The following is a 16,730-nucleotide window of genomic DNA, read 5'->3' on the forward strand; positions in this document are numbered from 1 at the left end:
AGTGGAAGCTAAATGATGAGAACACACGGACACACAGAGGGGAATAACACACACTGGGGCCTATTGGAGGGTGGAGGGTGGGAGGAAGGAGACGATCAGGAAAAATACCTAATGGGATTAATACCTGGGTGATGAAATGAGACAAGTTTACCTGTGTAACAAACCTGCAGCTTACCTATGTAACCTATTACCCCTGAACTTAAAAGTTTAAAAAAAATGTGCTTGCTGATATGAAACGATTGGGGAGAAAAGAGTGACTAAGGAAGACAGGATGGGACACTAACACCAAGGAGCCTTCAACAGCCTGTGGATATTCCTGAGGATCCTATCAGCCAGCTGGGGGTGGAGGAGGAGCCATAGGCAGAGCCTTTCAAGAGGCAAATGCCCGTCCAGCTCTGGCTCCAGTTTTCCTTACGGCAGCCTCTGCTTAACTATAAAATCTATACTGAATAGATTACCATGACTACTGCAGAAGGACCTTCACCTCTAGTTTGGCTGCAAAACTAAGTCTTTTCTTCCAAGAGCCTTTGGCTTTAGGAGGGAGCACCAGGAGGCAGAACGCAGCCACAGGCTCACTGTCCTACATGCCAGGGCCTTCTGCAGAACCGCAATAGTTACGAGTCAAGCTTCCTTTCCTCAGCCCATACCACCAAAGCAATGGGGTGTTGGCCTGCCCTGACAGCAGGAGGAGAAGCCCCACTGTCAGGGGTAAAAAGAAACCAGACAGTTCCCACTTCTCCTTCACTCTACGTGATAAATCACTTCAGCCGGGAGAACCATCGTGAAACGACCTGGCAGCTAATGAGAGAAATGGAACCCAAAAAAAGAAAGAAAGGAAGAAAGAATCCTGTTAGTCACAGAGCTTTTCATCTGAACCACAGAACAGGCTCTTGCTTTTTGCTTTCCGTGGGAATAATAAAATCACAGTCCTGTAACTATATTAGGTCCTCAAACAAAAGCAACTCCCTAGAATAAAACTATGAGGGGTTTCTGAGTTGGATTTAGTTTTCACTGGGTAAAGGCATAAATTAAAAGCAGGAACCGGGTACCCGTAAGAAAGTCAATGAAGTAACTAAGCTCGCTATTCAAACCAGGAAAACACAGGCTGTGAGGCGGCTTCGCTCTGCAGTCTATTCAACACCTGGCGAACAAAACAACACCGACTCTGCCCAAGCCGGGATTTTCCCACAGTGGACCAGCAACTTAAGAGGCCCCAAGAATGCCAGGACTGTGTCTTAGACCTTGGAAAATAGGATGAAAAGGACAGGCTCAAAGGGATATTTAGTTCCAAAGGAAAATCACAAAAGCTAAAAGTTATTATAGGAGAAAGGCCCTAAAGCACATTACTGGAGATAAAATTTTAAGGGTAAATAAATACTCTTTATGGAAAAGTGTTTAGGAAAAAACACAAAGAGAGCATGAATATCATATTATAGGTACAAAATGTTCTATCCAAAATAAAAAGTAGGTTCAGAATCACTTCAGCCTAATCATGCCTCCTAAGCAGCAGGCTGTGTGAGGTAGAGAAATGTGGGCTCAGTACCTCTATACTACCATTCTTCACCCTCCCCTGCTCCACCACACCCACCTCCTGCCTTTCAGAACCGCCTTCCTCCAAAGACACCCAGGAACCTCAGAAAGAATGCTTCTCTAAATTATTCATACCACAGTGCTACTTCCTGTTCTTCCCTTCCAAGAAATATTTGCTATGTTAAAATCCAGTGAAAGTGAGCAATGCTTGAAACAAATAGTGAATCATTCCTGGTAATATTTCAGGCACTGGTAAAAATTTCATTGAATGGGGGAGGGAAAGAGGAGTCTCTTTCTCATACCCTAAATTATACCACATAGAAAAACAGACTATAAACATGACCTCTTTTATGTGGAAATTCACATTGCATAGGTAGAACATTATTTTTTTAAATGCTGACTTTCAAAAGTCGAGATCAACTTTCAATCAAAATACTCACATATGTAAAGAAGACCAGCAGAAAAATATTTATGAACTTATTTTCAACTTGTCCTCATTTTTGAACTTTTTTTATCAGTGAAGAAATGGAAACATTTTTTCAATAACCAACAAACCTTTCTAAAACCCTGTTTGATCTTGCCATACTTCTATTAGTAAACCAAAATGTTTTGGAAGTGTTTTATCCAAATCACACTTTGGATAAAATCCAATAAATGATAGGTCTATGTCCGCATGACAATTATATGAGGTTCCTACTGTAATACTGCCATTCTCATTTCTGACTGTGGTGGTCTGTTGCAGAGATAGCTATAATAATCCCTCCCCACTGCATGCTCTTTCTTGCTGTGACTTTGCCACTCTTCCCATCAATAGATGAAGTCTGCTTCCTCTCCTCTTGAATCTGGGCTGGTTTCATTATTTGTTTTGACCAAGAGACTCTAACAGAAAGGACTCAGTGTAATTGCTAGGCTTATGCTTTCTACAGAAGCTTTAGAGCCTCTATCTTGCCCCCGTGGAGCCCTAAGCCTCCATGTAAGAAAGTCCAGGCTATATTGCTGTACTGCTAGAGAGTCACCTAGAGTGCCCCAGTTGACAGCCAGCTCCAGACACCAAGGTGCCCCAGTTGACAGTCAGTTCCAGACATGTGAGGAAGGCCATATTGGATCCTTCTGCCCAGTCAAGGCCAGCCAGCGCATGAAGAGCAGAGGCCAGCCTTCTCCACTGAGTCCTGCTCAAATTGCAGATCCACAGAATCATAAGCAAATGACTGCTTTAAGCTACTTTGCTTTGAGGTGGTTTGTTACATAGCAGTAAGATAACTAAAACACAGACCTTATACAAAAATGACTACATTGTGTAAAGCTACCCAGAACAGATATCTCAAAGACCAGATACCTGATCTAAGAAAGTATAGTCTGTCTCGCCGGGTACGGTGACTCATTCCTGTAATCCCAGCACTTTGGGAGGCCGAGGCAGTGGATCACGAGGTCAGAAGTTCAAGACTAGCCTGGCCAACATGGTGAAACCCCGTCTCTACTAAAAAAACATATATATATACAAAAATTAGCCAAGTGTGGTGGCGGATGCCTGTAATCCCAGCTACTCAGGAGGCTGAAACAGGACAATCACTTGAACCCAGGGGACAGAGGTTGCAGTGAGCCGAGATTGCGCCACTGCACTCCAGCCTGGGCAGCAAGAGTGAAACTCCATCTAAAAAAAAAAAAAGAAAAAAGAAAAAAAAGAAAGCATAGTCTATCTCAGTACAAAAATGTAAATGATCAAACTCCACATCATGGTCCAAATCAGAGAGTGTTCCTTCAATATCCATGCTTGCTTTTTTTTTCTTTTCTTTCATTTTTTTTTTTTAAACAGGGTCTTACTCTGTCACCTAAGGGTCTTACTGTGCCACTGGAGTGTGGTAGTGCAATCAAGGCATACTGCAGCCTCAGCCTCCTGAGCTCACATGATCCTCCTGCCTCAGTCTCCTGAGTAGCTGGGACCACAGGTGCATGATAATTTTTTTAAATTATTATTTGTAGAGATGGGGGTCTCGCTATGTTGCCCAGGCTGGTCTCAAATTCTTGGGCTCAAGTGATCTTCCCACCTCAGCCTCCCAAAGTGCTGGGATTACAGGTGTAAGCCACTGTACCTGGCCATGCTCCCTTTTTACGGCAATGGGCCTCAAAATGTGGTCCTGGACCAGCATTATCAGCATCGCATAGACACTTGTTAGAAATGCAAATTCTTGTTCTCCTACTGAATGAGAAACTCTGGGGGTGAGGGTCAGTCATCTGTATTTCAACAAGTCTTGCCGGTGATTCCGATGCACGCCATAGTTTGAGAACCAGTATAGCAATAAAACCTCTGATGTTTAGCTGGTATACATGGCCACCTGGACAAAGAGACTAGGTAAGGTGGCTGCATAAGGCCACTTGACTGAGTTCTGTCAAAACAGAAACAACAAAAAGTAAAAAGTTCTGTCAAAACAGCAAAAAGTAAACAGAAATGGGAAAAGGGTAGTTATCTTCTCTGACCCCTTCTGCTTCATGATCGTTAGATTTCAGATGTGATAGCTGGAGCCCCAGAAACAGCCTTAGACAAGAGATGATGCTGAGAAATTAATCCATGCACAGCAGAGCAACAAAGTGGAAGGGGTACGGGACCCTGGCACTGGTGAAGCTGCCATATTAGCTCTGAACTGACTCCCTGATTTCCTGAACAGAAAATTTCTACCTTGTTTAAGCCTGTTATTCTGTTTTCTATCTCTATAACATCCTAATGCATGATCTTAATAAAGTTAGTACCCCTTCCCCTCACCTACCAAGATGTTCTTTAATATAAGAATAGTTTCTTTATTGTCATGAGTTATCATGTAAATTATTTCTTCAGTTGTTTAACTCTCTTCCTATTGGTCTGGAAGCTCTATGAAAGCAGTGACATTTTGTTTATTATTGAATCCCCAGTATCTAATACACACTATCCTCACAATATTTACTGAATGGAAGATCGAAGGACGGATGTAGGCAAATCAAATTTTGTCCAGTTTTTTGGCACTGATAAATTGACTCTGCTTCAAAACAAATCTTTCTTTTAAATATTGAATTTTCAACAAAACTATCCCCTGCCCACATCCTAGCTCTGTTCCACATTTAATCTGAATATGAAGCAATAATATCAGTAACAAACACTTTTAGAAGTTTTCAAATGTGCCAAAGACAAATTCCAATACAGGGGCAACCTACAATATACCTGATCAGTCCTCCTCAAACCGTCAAAGTCATCAGAAACAGGAAAGTCTGAGAAACTGACACAGGCAAGGAAGCCTAAGGAGACATGACAACTAAATATAACACAGTATCCTGGGATGGATTCTGGAAACGGACACTAGGCAAAAACTAAGAAACTCTCAATAAACTACGGACTTTAGTTCAAAACAATACTCTATCAATATTGGTTCATTAATTACAACAAATGTACCATAGTAATGTCAGATGTCAGCAATAGAGGAAACTTTGTGTAGGGTGGGGTGGGGAGGTTACATGGGAACTCTCTATATTATCTGCTTGCTTTTTCTGCAAGTACAAAACTTTCCTTAGGGCTGGGTGTGGTGACTCACACCTGTAATCCCAGCACTTTGGGAGGTCGGGGTGGGTGGATCACTGGAGGTCAGGAGTTCAAGACCAGCCTGGGCAATATGGTGAAACCCTGTCTCTACTAAAAATACAAAAATTAGCCAGGCGTGGTGGCAGGTGCCTATAATCCCAGCTACTCGGGAGGCTGAGGCAGGAGAATCACTTGTACCTGGGAGGTGGAGGTTGCAGTGAGCTGAGATCTTGCCACTGCTCTAGCCTAGATGACAGAGCAAGACTCCATCTCAAAAAAAGAAAAAAAAAAAACTTTCCTTAAAAATAAAGTATATTAATAAAAGACGTGTGCCAAAGACTGTTACATATATCAACTCATATTGCATGTATTAATTCTCATAAAGACTGAGATAGATAATTATGATGAGCCCTATTTTACAAATCCAAAATGTACATTAAGTTATGCTCCCTAAAGTCCTTAAGGCTTACGCTATATGTTTCTTCTGGATCAAAATCTATTTGATTCAATTATTTAAAATAATGTGTATTGCTTATTGTGTGCCAGTAAGGGACTGAGTTTAGGCAATTCTATGAGCAGAGTTAAAACTGGGAGAGCAAGGGTGCTTTGTATCAGCCCACTAAAATTTAAAGGGCACAAGCAAACATTTTCAAGAATTTTCTATTGTAAAATGTGTTATATTTACATGTTGACAGCACATATATTTCTCTAACATAAACAACTAAGCTTGACATCTAATTATCAAGAATAATTACTTAAATATGAAGCCACCAGCTGGCATATAGTATTAAGAATACATAAATCATACATCATATGTTACAAAGCTGATTCAAGAGTGGGTTTATGTCTTGTACTTATAGTGAAGGTTCTATCTCTGAGTACATCCCTGGTAAAAGAACATCTCAAATGAGAAAAATCTCTAAGTCATTGCATTACTTTCCAAAGCTATTCACTGTAAACCTTACCATGATTTTGGCTTAATGTTTTTATTATTGGCTACCCTGTTGACTAAAACAAAGATTTGGTACCTTGGTTGGTCAGACTGAAACTCCTGGCCAATGCAATTTGACTATGAAATATTGTGAGTGCTTACTATGATAACATGGTACAATTCAGGCAGAAATAAGCTTTGCTGAAGAAATATTCTATAAAGTGTATTACCCATGAGGTTTCATTTCTATACTCTGAACTGGAATCAACTGGTAATATTCAATCCAAATAGCCACCTGAAACAATACCCAAGTGCAATAGACCAAATGTTTGTGATCTCACAAAATATACTGAAATCTTATATATTCAATATATATTGAATCTTAACCCACAATGTAATGATATTAAGAGGTGGGGCTTTGGGAGGTGATTAAATCATGAGGGTAGAGCTTTCATGAACGGGTTAGTGCTCTTATAAGAGATCTCAGAGATGTCTCTAGGTCTCTCTCCACCTGTGAGGATATGACAAGAAGATGAGAAGATGGCCATCTGCAAGCCAGGAAGTGGGTGTTCACCCACAGATAGAGATGCCTTGATCTTGGACTTCCCAGCCTCCAGAACTATGAGAAATAAACATTTGTCATTTAAACCACCTAGTGTATGGTATTTTGCCATAGCAGTTCAAGCCAACTAAGACACCAATGGAGCACTTTGCATCTATGATTTCATTGCTTCTCATGGTTCCTTCATCTGCCTCACTCAATTTATCCTTAAAAGTTCTGCAGAGAGGCCGGGCATGGTGGCTCACACCTGTAATCCCAGCACTTTGGGAGATCAAGGTGGGCGGATCACGAGGTCAGGAGATCGAGATCATCCTGGCTAACACAGTGAAACCCCTTCTCTACTAAAAATACAGACAATTAGCCAGGCGTGGTGGCAGGTATCTGTAGTCCCAGTTACTAGGGAGGCTGAGGCAGGAGAATGGCATGAACCCAGGAGGCAGAGCTTGCAGTGAGCCAAGATCACACGACTGCACTCCAGCCTGGGCGACAGAGCGAGACTCCATCTCAAAAAAAAAGGTTCTGCTGAGAGCTGAGGTGTGCCTGTAGTCTCACCTACTTGGGAGGCTAAAGTGGAGAGGACTGCTTGAGGCCAGGAGTTCAAGGCTGTCATATGCTATGATCACTGTGAATAGCCACTGTACCCCAGTCTGGGCAACACAACAAGACCTCATCTCCAAAAAAGGAAAGTTCAGAGGAGGCCTCAACTCCTTCACAGTCTTTCTTAACCTGATTTGTGTGGAGTCATTTCCACATATGCCCATAGCACCTTGTGCTGACATCGCTCATAGGATTTATCACAATTCAGTACAACTCAACAAGTATTGAATGAATACCAATGAGACATGGTTCTAAGCACTTAGGAATCATTACTGAACAAATCAAAGATGCCTACCCTCCTAAGGAAAGATAGATAATAAACTATAATACATAAATAAATGTTGTAGTATGTTATACTGATAAGTGCTATGGGAAAAAGAAACCATGGAGTGGATTATGGGGAATGGGACGGACTAGAGCACACAAGAGATTCAGGTTGCAGTCTAAAATAGGGTGTCCATGGCAGGCTTCAGTGAGAACATGAGATTTCATCAAAATCTTGATGGAGGTGAGGAAGTTAACTCTGTAGATCCTGGAGGAGGAGGATTCCAGGCAGAGGGAAGAGCTAAAGCAAAGATCCCTCCAGCAGGAGCATGATGATGAGAATGAGAAACTGCGAGGAGACCAGTGAGTCTTGAGCAAAGTGCACCAGAAGCAAGGAAGAGAGGGAGAGAGGTGAAGCAGGGAGCATTAATTTTGTCGGACCTGTAGCCATTACAAAGACTTTGGCTTTTACTCTGAGCGAAATGGGGAGCTGGGAGAGCTGAGTTTTGAGTAGAGGAGAGACATTATCTGACTTAGTTTTTTAAGATTTGCTCTGGCCACTATGTTGAGAATAGAATTGTAGTGGGGCCAAGACAGAAGCAGAAAAACCTGTTAAGGGGTAATTATAGGTGAGAGATGATGATGCCTCAGGCCAGAATAGTAGCAGTAAAGGAGGGCAGATTCTCTATATAGAAACTTGGTAGATTAGATGTGGGATGTAAGAGACAAAGAGAACCCAAGGATGACTCCTGGGATTTTGATCTAAGCAACTACTACAATGGAGTTATCATGAACAAAGCTGGGAGACTATGAAAGAAACAAGTTAGGATCCAAAGAGCAGGAATTCAGAAAAGAATATAAACCTGGCCATTTTCTAAAAACCTTCCACTGACATACTCTAGTAAGATGGAGCAAACACAAGGAGAGTGAGCACAGTAGTTTGAAAGAAAATCTGGGATCCAGCAGAGGGAAACATTTTAGAAATGTTACATTTCTCACTTTCAATACTTGATATCACAGACAATATTTTGAGAAAAAAACACAGAAATCAGTGTCTCTGAGTTGAAAAGTGAGCCTGAAGAATTAGACTCTGATCATGAAAAAGTCCTAGAAATACCTGAAATGTTATGTTTACAGATTTGTTTACATTTGCCTTTATATCTATGGCACAATAATGAAATATGATTTTGAAAACTTGTCTAAATAAGTCTAATATTTTTTCAATAAATATAAAATAATTTGGTGATAAATCATTGTGTCAGTTTAATTGGAAATTAATTTTTATTGGTGATACAAAAAGTGACATTTTAATCAGATGTAATGAAATATAATAGTAATATCCAATACGAATCATTTACAGTGTGCCAGGGGCAGTGCAAAGTGATACGTTTGGATCTTTTCATTTCATCCTCACAACAATACTATGACGTAGTTGCCATTATTTTCCTCTTCAGCAAAAGCTCAAAATAGCAAACAAAATTTATACTTTCTGTATGTCCCATAAGATTTTCATACTTTGCAATACTTTTTCTTGGAAAAAGGTCATCAGCCTCTTATTTAATAATTCCTCACATTTAAGAATTTTAAGAACAAAATCTTTAGTACAAGCTTTTCATACCTGCTCCATATGTTATTCCAAGTGTGACCTATATCTCTGTTCCATGTAGACCTCGAATTCTAGTTTCCTGTGTCTTTTGTGTTTAGAATGCTAAGTTTGGTTCTCTCTGTTAAGGTCAAAATTCAGGCATAGAAGGAGGAGTCAGGGCTAAGAGGATTGGGACACTTAAAGTCTAAGGGGTTAGACAAATACCTGAATATGTAATATAATTCATAATACATGACAGGTGCTCGGCCTCTGTGTGTGCAGCAAGCTCTGACAAGGAAGGGACAACTTAGGACAAGCCCTAAGGAAAAGAAGAGAGGGTGTTTTTTAAACTCTTTTGGCTATATCACATATTATGGATAATTTCAGTAAGCATTCCTGGGCTGCAGCAAGCTACTTAGGGAGTGTTTGGTTATAATCCTTTCCCATCTTGTATCACTTAGACCACGAGAGCATGCAGTATTTGTTTAATCTTGGACTACAGATGATAGACTAGGTTATATAAAGTCCTGAAAATGATTCAGTTGCAGCTTCCTGGAAAATGTGCAAGAAACTCTGACACATAATGACAAAAGCATAGGCTCAAAACCACAGTTACGAAAACTATTTAGGATTGTGCCATGGAAAGATATTAGTAACACTTACAGAGTATCAGACAGTAACGTATTAGACAATAACATCTGCAGATTCAGTCCATGAATTTTCACTGCGTAATTGTACCGGGGAAGAGAGGGACAAAAAGAATGTAGTTTGTCCTGGAAGAATGGAAGAAGCCTAGTTAAGGAGATTGTGGACTTTGATTAAGAAATTATACTGGCAAGAGCCAGGACTGCGAGCACAACAAATTCTAGCAAATTCAATTCCATTTCACTCTTTACAACTCTCATTCATAGTTTTAGAATATAGGTACGCTATAGGTACTAAGGGGCCTCTTATCTTAAAAGGATCTCAGTACTGTAATTGTATCTGCTCTAACTCATGGATTGGGATAGAATAGACATGTTTCCTGATCTATAAATGTAAGACCCTAATGATATGAAAATCTGCTTGTGCAGGGGAGGCATAGGCATATGTGTCTTCCTCTAAGTTCTGTTGGCAAGAAGATATTCTTGGAAGAAAAAACAAACATGTACAATAAATCATTGTCATTTTTGACAGGACTTTTTAAAAAACTATGTCAAATAGTTAAGAATTTAGTTAATAGGAAGAGATCCCTTGCTAAGAAAAGTTTACACAGAAAAAGAACACTAGCAATCATGACACTGAATTTTTTAAGGGTTCTTATTCTCATTTGCTGCCCAGGGATGTACACAGATAAAAAGATTTATTCTCAGTTCTGAGATCCATGATACAGCATGGTGACTATAGTTAAGAATAATGTATTATGTACTTGAAAATTGCTAAGACAGTAGATCTTAAATGTTCTCACCACAAAAAAAAATAAGTATATGAGGTGATAGATATGTTAATTAGCTTGACTTAATCATTCCATAATGTCTACATATATTAAAACATCACATTCTATGTACTATAAATACATACAATTTTTTCTTAGTAATTTTTTTTTTTCTTTTTAGAGACAAGGACTGGATCTGTCACTCAGGCTAGAGTACAGTGGCATGATCGTAGCTCACGGCAGCCTCCAACTCGTGGGCTCAAGTGATCCTTCCACCTCAGCCTCCTGAGTAGTTAGGACTATAGGCACATTCCACCATGCCTAGTTAATGTTATTTTATTTTTTGTAGTGACAGGGTCTCGTTATGCTGCCCAGGCTGGTCTTGAACTCTTGGCCTCAAGTGATCCTCCTGCTTCGAGCTCCCAAAGTGCTGGGATTATAGGCATGAGCCACCATGCCCTGACACATATATAATTTTTATTTGTCAACTATACTTTAATAAATTGGGGGGGAAACCCTGAAAAGAGACATAATTCTTCACAGCCTTATTGTCAAAGGAAACTTACTTTAAAGTTGCAAATAAACAAACGAAAACAACAAACAACAAAAACAGATTCATTCTCCCCTTCCCCATCATATGTACACACCCAGACAAGAAATCTGTTTCTAAATCCTCACAGAAGTAGGGAGGGTAGAGAGAGAATAAAAATCTTGCTGGGAGGAGCTTTTGAAAATAGACGGAGTCCTTCTTTGGATGTTATTAAGGTAAGTGTGTTGTGTGTGTTGGAGCGGGGCGAGGGGAAGACAACCATTGATTAAGTATCTGAACACACAAGTCAGATACTCTGATAAGGCTAGTTTTAGAAACACTGTGGATAACTCCTAACCATGTTATGACAACATTTTCCTGTGCAGAGATGGGACGCTCCTTGGGGCATGAACCACTGTATCCTGTACCTGAGTTTAGGTAGTAACAATTCCTGTTAGGGCATGAGTCTTCTGTGTTCTGTTTTCCAGTATTACCAAGACAACACTCATGACTGAACCACAACTAACACAGAGAACAGAAGCGCTTTATCAAGATGCATGTGAACTTCAGCTTTAGGATGGGTAGAATTACTGATATCTTTTGTTGCTTACATATTGAAAGAAATGTCACTATTCTTAACAAGAACTGCTTGTTTGTGCTCCTAAAAATACATCCTATGATAAATTTATTTTACTTTATCCTAGTAAAGCATCAGTTTTTAAGCCCCAAAAGACATTTGCTATGGACATTTTCTTTGCTTTCTTTTAGCATCAGGTAGCATGGGCATAAAGTCTGAAGGGAAAGAAGCAAGAACCCAATGAATCAGTTAAAAAGGCATGAGAATCCCTATCATTTTGCATTATTACTACTAATGCTTTACATATTTAACTATTAACACTCACTAATATGAAAGTAGTACAGTCAAAAATGCAGAATTTGGACATAAGTACAAAAAAGTGATCTTGTTGTTCTCACAAAGTTAAATGTCTCCACCTTCTCAGGGTTGCTAATGTTGTTTTCCCACGGCCTGCTGGAAAATACTACTATTTTCTTTGGGTTCTTTCCAGGTGCTTTATTGAGAGGGGAAGATGGAGGAAGAGGAGGCTGTTGTAAATCACTTAATTATGGAAAGACAGGAAGTGCTGACTTCAATATGCTTCTGTTTCTTCTACATAAATTCTCATCAATAGAATTGTGGAGGAAAGATGGTCAGAAAATGTAGCATTGGTGATTTGCTGATTGTTCTAGCGTAATAATTCTGAAATATTTTTATCCTATAATCTTACCTTTATACCCTAAACCAGTGTTTCTAAACTGCATAAAGATGGACCAATTTTTTAAAAATTTCCAATCCATTGCAGACCAATGCCTTCGTAAAATACAGTAAAAATGAATTACCAGAAAAGCAAAATTTTTAAAGCCAAGAATACAAAATATAAGTCCAAAAAGTTTGTATTATTGATTTCAATAGACATAAAATATTCTATCAAATTATTATTCCAGTTTATAAATGCTTACTCTCAATGCCTACACTTATCTTGCTGCAGACAGTAACAAACTATCCGTAACTACAGTTTTGACAGTCACACATATATACACACAGAACACATACACAGCATAGATGCACACACACACTGACATATCAGATAAAGTAAATTTCTAACCACTTAAAGAATAGTTTAAATGTATATTATTACATTTCAGTTTTTTAAAACACTTCATACAAAAAAAGTTGATGAGAAAACAGCAGTCCCCTACCCCATCTCTCCCTATCTTCTAGTGCCCACCCAAAGAGGCAGCTATCTAATAACCAAACCTGTCAGAAAAGCAACAGATGTCACCCACCCACCTTCCAACCTGACCTTCCTCTCAGAGCTCTCTTACCTATCCTTCTCAATCCCAAGTTTTTGTTTCTGAGACTTGCACAGATGTTATCCTGAGCATTCTTTTTGCTCCCTTCTATACAAAGGTTCCTTTTGAAATAGGTAGTATTATTGTTCAAAATATTCGCTATTCCTGCATTGGGGTGGATGCTACTTCTTCATCCCATTGATATGAGTCTTGGCCATGATTTGTGATGTCCACCTTATAGACATGCTGTAATAGAAGGATTTTATATCCTTGCCCTGTTAAACTCAAAAGTGACCAGGTGATTTAGAATAGCCAGTGATACATCAATTCCAGGTAAAAGCTAAAATGGCAGACTCACCATCGCTGTCTTCTCCCTCTGTCATAAGACTAGCAGTGTCCCAGATAGAGCATTCTCCATTAGCCTGCATCCCATAAACCTATGATGTAAACCAGGGAGAGTTTAGTGCCATTTGTTACTGCATCAGAGCCTAAGCTGACAGATATATCCTTGTTCTTGGCTCTTCTTTTTTGGATTACTCCCTCATTTGGTATTTTAGTAGCTTCCTGAGAAAGTATTCATGACAGGCGAAGACCTAGTTGTCTGAAAACAACAGAATACTGGATTTGGTAAAATTTTCTCTCAGAATTAGAAAGCATTGATAAGTTATTTTCTAGCTTCAATGATGCTGTTGAGAAGTCCAGGGCCAATCTCACTCCTAATCCTTTGTATGTAACCCTTAATCCCCACTTACAAGGTTGTATGTGTTTTTAAAAAAAATAACTGTTATTCCAAAATGGCATGGTTACCAGTCCTTTTGAGATTTAAATATCTCTTTCAATCTTAATGTTCATGTGTTTCTAATCTAGGAAAGTATCTCCTATCATTTTTCTCCTTAAGATCATCTTTTAGTCCTTTTTTTAAAAAAAAATTTAGCTTTTTCAAAGTTATACATGTTCATAGTTTGAAGAGTCAACAGCCCTCTCACTGAATATTTGCCCTTCCCCATAGACAGCCACCGTACATTCTTTTAGCTGAGTCTTTGAAATTAACTACCATATCTCTAAATAAAATGTTTTAATTGTGGCAATGTGATATTTCTGCTTCAGACATTATTTATTGGCTTCATTACAGAAATAAGAGGACTCCTCCCTCTCTGTATGCCCATTACATTCACCTTTCACCGTGTATCACTATTTTAGTTAGATCAATAATCAGTATTTACATTATTAGAACCTTGTATTTTAGTCAGATCTGAGCCAAATATAAACTATGATTACTTTTCTTCTCCTACCCAAATCTTTGTTTTCCCTGGAGTTAATAAGTGTATTGTTCTTTTCATTTACTTAGTTTTCTAAGAAGATATCACTAATTCAAAACTATCTACCACTTGTTGAAATCTCATCTCAATACATTCAAATACATCAGATTTTCTGTTTGGTTGGTCAGTTGGTTAGACGGTTTGCTGAATTATCTCTTTCATGCTGAACACTTTGTTTAAGCATATGCTGATCCCTGATTTTCCAGTCATATTTAAGAAGGCACTAAAATGATGGAGGAAAGCTCTGTGTACATAACAGAAGTTGGATATATTTCAGTAAGCAATTTTTTAGTAGCCTATATCTTTTAAATGTTTAGCTAAATGTTCTGTAGGCCCCCCTTTGTACTTTTTTCCTAGCTACTGCAAATGGAATGAAAAAGTATAGCCTCCGATTCCTTCTGCAGGCACTTAGGTATCAGCTTCCTCTACTCTGCCAAGTCAGTTACCTTTCTCCCATCCACTTTTCACCTTCCAAACATATATTGAGTTCTCTCAATTTCTATTACCTCCTTTCCTGCCCTTTCTGTCCTTTGAAGGTTATATTAGTTTCTTATTGCTGCTGTAACAAATTACCACAAACTTAATGGCTTAAAACAACACAAATTTATTATCTTACAGTTATGGAGGGCTGAAGTACAAAATCAGTCTCAGTGGGCTAAAATCAAGGTGTCAGCAGGGCTGCATTCCTCCTGAAAACTCTAGGGGAGAATCTGTTTCTTTGACTTTCCTAGCTCCCAGAGGTTGCCTGCATTCCTTGGCTCATGGCCTCATCTTCCTTCTTCAAAGCCAGCAGGGGAGCAAATCCTAACTCTCCTTCCTCCCTCTTTCCTTATAAGGATCTTGTAATCACATTGGGCCCACCTAAAACCTCCAAATTAATCTCCTCATCTCAAACTCCTTCACTTAATCAAATCTGCAAAGTCCCTTTTGCCATGAGATAAAACACATTCATATTCTAATCGAGGAAAGTATCTCCTATCCAAGAATCAGGTTCCAAGAATCAGGACATGGACATCTTGGGGGTGAGGGCATGAGGGCATTGTTCTACATAAAGTTTTATACTTTTCTTTTTTTTTTTGAGACAGAGCCTTGCTCTGTCACCCAGGCTGGAGTGCAGTGATACAATCTCGGCTCACTGCAACCTCCGCCTCCTAGGTTCAAGCGATTCTCCTGCCTCAGCCTCCCAAGTAGCTGGGATTACAGGCATGCACCACCATACCTGGCTAATTTTTGTATTTTTAGTAGAGATGGGGTTTCAGCATGTTGCCCAGGCTGGTCTCGAACTCCTGACCTCAGGTGATCCACCCGCCTTGGCCTCCCAAAGTGCTGGGATTACAGGTGTGAGCCACTGCACCAGCCGGTTTTATACTTTTCTTATCCCTTACTGTGCGGTATCAGGAAAGAGCAGAGTAAAAAGCATGTGTTCAATCATCTTGTTTAATCAGGAATCCAAATAGTATGTGTTCCGGGTTCCAATCTTTGAGACTCTTCTCACATCTACTTCTGATAGAGATATAATAACAGCATAGAAATAATCAAATCTCAGCCAGGCGCGGTGGCTCACACTTGTAATCCCAGCACTTTGGGAGGCCGAGGCAAGCGGATCACGAGGTCAGGAGATCGAGACCATCCTATGAATGGTGAAACCCTATCTCTACTGAAAATACAAAAAATTAGTCAGGCGTGGTGGTGGGCGCCTGTAGTCCCAGCTGCTCGGGAGGCTGAGGCGGGAGAATGGTGTGAACCCAGGAGGCGGAGCTTGCAGTGAGCCCAGATCGTGCCACTGCACTCCAGCCTGGGCGACAGAGCGAGACTCCGTCTCAAAAATAAAATAAAATTAAATTAAATTTTTAACAAAAGAAATAATCAAATCTCACTAAAGCCCTCAATCCACATATGAAACTAGAACAGGACCAGGCACGGTGGCTCAAGCCTGTAATCCCAGCACTTTGGGAAGCCGAGGCAGGCAGATCATCTGGGGTCAGGAGTTCAAGACCAGCCTAGCCAACATGGCAAACCCCCATCTCTACTAAAAATACAAAAATTAGCTGGGTGTGGTGGAGCACGCCTGTAGTTCCAGCTACTTGGGAGGCTGAGGCAGCAGAGTCACTTGAACCCAGGGGGTGGAGGTTATAGTGAGCAGAGATCACGCTATGGCACTCCAGCCTGGGCGACACAGCGAGACTCCATTTCAGAAGAAAGACAGAAAGACAGAAGAAAGAAAAGAAAAGAAAAGAAAAGAAAAGAAAAGAAAAGAAAAGAAAAGCAAGAAAGAAAGAAAAAAAGAAGGAAGGAAGGAAACTAGAATAGGCCTCAGAAATGTTTTCATAAACCCTGTCACTGTTTTGGAAAGCAGGCAGAATAGGAATGAGAAGAAAATAAAAGTAGAAAAAAGAAGTGAGAGGAGGGAAAGTTTTTTTTTTTAAGGAAATGCATATGACAAGATTATGAAATGTGCAGGCTACTTAGTAATCTGGTGCTACCTGTGGACTAGCAGAAAAGAATCAAAGGTAGGAATCAGAAGGCAACATCACATATGAACAAAAAAGCTAAAGTTAGAATTGAAAGTTCTAAATTCAGACCCCAATTCTCAAACTTACAAGT

The 16,730-nt window shown here is 39.7% G+C and overlaps 1 long non-coding RNA gene across 1 annotated transcript in view; it reads right to left on the reverse strand.

Annotated features, from left to right (window-relative positions):
- LOC115893177 overlaps nt 1–16,730 on the reverse strand; it is a 38,236-nt gene that overhangs the window by 10,531 nt on the left and 10,975 nt on the right. The window contains exon 3 of the long non-coding RNA XR_004053116.1: nt 13,166–13,244. This is a non-coding gene — a long non-coding RNA (uncharacterized LOC115893177). The remainder of the gene's footprint in view (nt 1–13,165; nt 13,245–16,730) is intronic.

The sequence above is a fragment of the Rhinopithecus roxellana genome, chromosome 14, assembly GCF_007565055.1.
Source record: "Rhinopithecus roxellana isolate Shanxi Qingling chromosome 14, ASM756505v1, whole genome shotgun sequence".
Lineage (NCBI taxonomy): Eukaryota > Metazoa > Chordata > Mammalia > Primates > Cercopithecidae > Rhinopithecus > Rhinopithecus roxellana.